Raw genomic sequence first — 4,181 nt, 5'->3', positions numbered from 1 at the left:
GCCCGCGGCCCGCGCCTCCCCCGGGAGCTGCCCTTCCTCTCCACCCCGCGCTGGCTACTCGCCGGGTGGCTGCGCGCGCCCGGCGACCGGAATCCGGAGGCTTCTCACGCCCGGCCGGCATCCTCTCCGGCGCGCCTCCTATTCTGGGCCCGGGACCTCCCCTCCCCCGCGTCGTCCTCGCCAGAAACGTCCCCCGCGGTCTAGCTCTCAACTCCTCCCCTCCGGAATCAGCGCTTTCCCACGCCACCTAACCCCACGGGGGACAACCGCCGCCCAGCTCCGCTCCTCTCCGCAGTGGGAGCCGGCCGGGGCCACCCCGACCACGGCAGCCCCGCTACGCTCGCTCCTCCGAGCACCACCTCCCGCGTCTCCGCAGCCGTCGCCCCACCCCTAGGCTCCGGAGTTTGGGGTCCGACCCCAGCTCCGCCCACAGCGCCCGGGTGGGAAGGGCCTGGCTCTTGGGCCCGGGGTTGGCTGTTCCGGCCTGCACGCCCCTCCCCCAGAATCCCGGAGCCTGGGTCGGCGCGCTGGCTAGCTGCTGTTGGGGTAAACGGGTGCGGGCTTGGGGTACAGCAAATCCCCGGGGCATCGGGGTGCCCGGTGAGGCGAGGGAAGCCCATCTTTATTCAAGAGGTGGAGGGAACCTCCATCCCAAGACTGTAAATCTGATAGGCACTGGCCGACTTGGAGAAGAGTGTTTGCCTTTTACTGTACGGTGGGAGAACCTTGCCCTCTCCAAGGTGAGGGGCGTGAGGACTGTTTGGCTCTGACCTGAGGGAGGGGGGAACCAGTAGGAATGGTTACAGGGCTGAGCGCCATCTCTGCACTAGATCCTATTAGCAGCACGATCCATTCTGCTAGCAAGAGGGAGGTCTTTTATAATTACCCTCGCTCGTGGGGAATTCTCTTTCTCTCCAAGTCCAACTGCGCCCCTAACTCTGCGCCTCCTTTTGTGCTTTCATTCCCACCCCCCAGCTGCAGAACTGGGCACTGAGTGTCAGGATCCGCTTCACACTCTCCTGAGTTGTGTTCCAGGGGGTTGGCGGGGCACCGCGGGAAGGTGAGGGCTGTCAGAAGTGGTGCTTGGGTTGGATGCTAGGCGTGTCTGGAGGCGGAGAAGGAAGGAAGCAGAGCGAGGACTGGTAGGACGCCCCTTTCGCCTTCCTCCTCCTGGTCCCTGCCATCTGTCTGCGGAGTGGAGCCAGCGCTGTGGCTGCCGACCCCACAGTCGGGGAAGTGCGGCAGGAGAGGAGGGTTAGAAAGGGGAGCAGGTGCTAATTCCTCCCTCCTCGTTCTCTTTTTCTCCTCCCCTGACCTGGCTTGGAGGAATCTGCTTCCTAGACACTCTTGCCATAAATTACTGATAAAATGACCCTTTCCCCCTTCCCCTTTCTAGTAGCTTCTTAAAGGGAGGTGAGTAGGTCATTGGCCACATCTGATGGGATTGAGAAATACTTAGGGACACATGGGTGAGTCTGCCCTCTGCCGTCTGGTCGGGAGGGAGAAGCACAGCTGCTACTTGGGGTGGCGTCTGGGAAGAAGTAAACACCCAGCTGTCGGGCGTCTTGGCTGCTGACCGCCACCCTTCAGAACGCCAGGAAGATCCCTGATTAAGTGAGATAAGGCAGGGTCTCATTCAGGGATGAGGGTGATTGTAGCCTCCGGTACCAGATGGGAAAAACGGGATCCTGGCCCTTTTTCTTTTCTAATCCCAGGTGGTCCTCTCCTATCTAGTACCTCTTCCCAGCCTCTCCCGGTAGGGACAGTCCTAGAGGTTGCCCTGGAGACTAGGCCTGGGGCTCGGAAGGGGTGGGGGCAGTCAGTGTGCACAGGAGTAACCGGCTCTTCCGGAGCGGAGAGAAGCCGCAGAGGGTGTGTGTGGGTGTGTGGTGCGGAGCGGAGCGGAGGGGCGTGCCCACACCCGTCTGACCGGCGTGGCTCCTCCCTTGCTGGCCCAGTCTCCGACCGGCTAGCCCTGCGTTTGGCGGCGGGAGGTAGGGAGATTCTCCCTCATCTGCCCTGGGAACGCAAAGAGGAAGAAGAGGGATATCAGCTCTCCCCCTCACCTTCCGCCGTCTCCCCCACCTTCTACCCTCTACTCTTCAAGTGTCAGTGCCACACGCTGAGCCCCTGCCTTTATTTATTTATTTTGGAGGTAGGCATTTCTTAGCAAAGCTTTTTGGATCCCTCCTTTCTCCAGGAGGGACTTTTCTCCCTTGAGTATCCACTATTTCACTACAGACTTGAGTTCAGCAGGATACTGGGGGGGGGGGCAGGGTGTCTTTTCTTTTTCTCAGGGTGACCTATAAGTCTGTTTGACAGGGAAAAGGATTTTGGTTTCTACCTGTCTACTTCTGCCCCTAGTAATGTACTAGTCTTCCTTGGCTCACACATTTTGTGAGGCTTTGCTAAAGCAAGCTTCCTTCTTAGACTCTGTGCGTAGCGGAGGGTGGGGTGGGCGGAGTCACTCAGAGCCCACCCCTCTGTGGAGTAAGGGAATCCAATCTAGAACTGATGGATTTGCTCCCAACTTGTCTGGTCTTCACCTGGTTTTCAGGTCTGTTTCCTCCTTAAACGCCCTCAGGTAAAGGTATTTGTTGACGTCTCCCAGCCTGCCAGCGTTTGACCATTCCCACTCTTGCCCTTCCAAGACATTCAGCACGAACTCTGCACATTTTAGGCAATTGCATTGCATTGCATTGAATTGAATAAGAATTATCTTAAAGCCTGAAAAATGTTCAATTGTAAGGAAATGAAACTTGGTTTTCTTTCTAGTCATATTTTACCCACTGCTTGACCTTCAGCAACTCAGTGAACCTCTCTGGGCCTTAATTTCTTCACCTGACAAAGGAGAGAAAGTTGAACTAAAAATTTAATGCTAACATCATATGACACTATCTCCTATCCTGTGGCCCTCAATAGACACTTTAGGTAACAGCCAACCAATTTGCTAGATTTTACTTTCCTATTTCCAGAAGATTTCACAAAGTTATGCAATCTCGCCGGACGTGGTGGCGCACGCCTGTAATCCCAGCACTTGGGAGGCTGAGGCAGGAAGATCATTGCGAGTTCGAGACCAGCCTGGGCTACAAAGTGAGCTCAAGGCCAGCCTGAACTGCTTAACAAGACCCTGTCTCTAAAAGAAAAACAAAAAACAAAGTTGTGCAATCTTGCCAGAAAAAAATACTGGAACTATAATAAGTAGACCTTATTTATTGGTCAGTTTTCTGCCTATCTGCTACCGTTCAGAGGGCATTTAGGCTAGAATCAGTTTCTGTTGTCTGGTTCCAGAACCAAGCGTCTTTTCCCTACTCACAGGAATCTTTCTGAAGGCCAGGGCCTTGCAGCAGTCACCAGGAAAGTGGTGATCCAGACAGGACCAGGCTGCCCTGACGGGACAGAGGTGAGTGGGCGGTGGACTCTTGCTCTCTCCAACCCTTTGCACAGCGCCCTAACTAACCTTTCCACTTCCATTCTTCCACTACCCTGCCTGGGAAATAAACTCCCCCTGAAATGGTCATCCATCCTCCTCCCTCAAGTTAGCACGTGCCTCTGGTGCTAGAACTGTGGCCTAGACTTTTAGGTTAATCTTAGGACGATGGCTCACCTTCCAGTTTGCTGGTGTGAAGCAAGACGACAGCGCTCAAAGAGATTTGGCTGCCAAGAGAGCTGGCCAGGGGGCCTGGGCGGTGGCACTCTCGGGGCGCTAGGACCCAGATCCTGGTCTGCACGCCGAGCGTGCGGGCGCTAGGACCCGGCAGCCCCGGCCGAGGAGGGCGGCTCTCGCGGCCGCAGCTTCCCCGCCCCCTCCGGCTTCGACTCACTCCGCCCCCGCCGGCCATGTTGGCTCCGCTCGGGCCCCGCGGTTGAGCCGCGTCCCCCGTCCCCCTCCCGCACCCCGGACCCCGGACCCCCTCCCCCGCGGGCGTCTCCTCCCCTCCCGGCGCCCGCTGCTCGGCCATGTGAACCGCCCGCCCCCGGGGAGACGCGAGCCCCGAGCCGGAGACGCCGCCTCCCCAGGTCTGTGGGGTCTGTGGCCGGGAGTGTGAGGAGAGGAACCCCGCTGCCTCCCGCGGCTGCCCTCTGGGCCGAGGGTCCGGGGCTGCCTGGAGCCCTCGCGGGGCGCGACGCTGAGGGGACTTGTTTGCGGCGCGGGGTGTCCCCGCCTCGGGTCCGGCGGC

General features: G+C 58.5%; 1 protein-coding gene across 5 annotated transcripts in view; it reads left to right on the top strand.

The window, feature by feature from the left end:
* The window catches only part of Baz2a (bromodomain adjacent to zinc finger domain, 2A), a 37,038-nt gene that overhangs the window by 1,393 nt on the left and 31,464 nt on the right, over positions 1-4,181 (top strand). Inside the window, exon 2 of one of the 5 annotated variants that reach the window (XM_005397324.2) lies at positions 3,319-3,403. The exons of 3 other annotated variants lie outside the window; for them this stretch is intronic. The gene's annotated coding sequence lies outside the window, so the exon portion shown is untranslated. Of the gene's footprint in view, positions 1-3,318; positions 3,404-3,908; positions 4,021-4,181 lie in introns of those variants that run through there. One more of the 5 variants, XM_013520867.1, reaches the window with a different exon arrangement.

This window comes from Chinchilla lanigera, unplaced genomic scaffold (assembly GCF_000276665.1).
Source record: "Chinchilla lanigera isolate Chin_1 unplaced genomic scaffold, ChiLan1.0 scaffold00057, whole genome shotgun sequence".
Classification (NCBI taxonomy): Eukaryota; Metazoa; Chordata; class Mammalia; order Rodentia; family Chinchillidae; genus Chinchilla; species Chinchilla lanigera.
The sequence above is the reverse complement of the archived record's forward strand: the minus strand, read 5'-3'. Positions and strand labels throughout refer to the sequence as shown.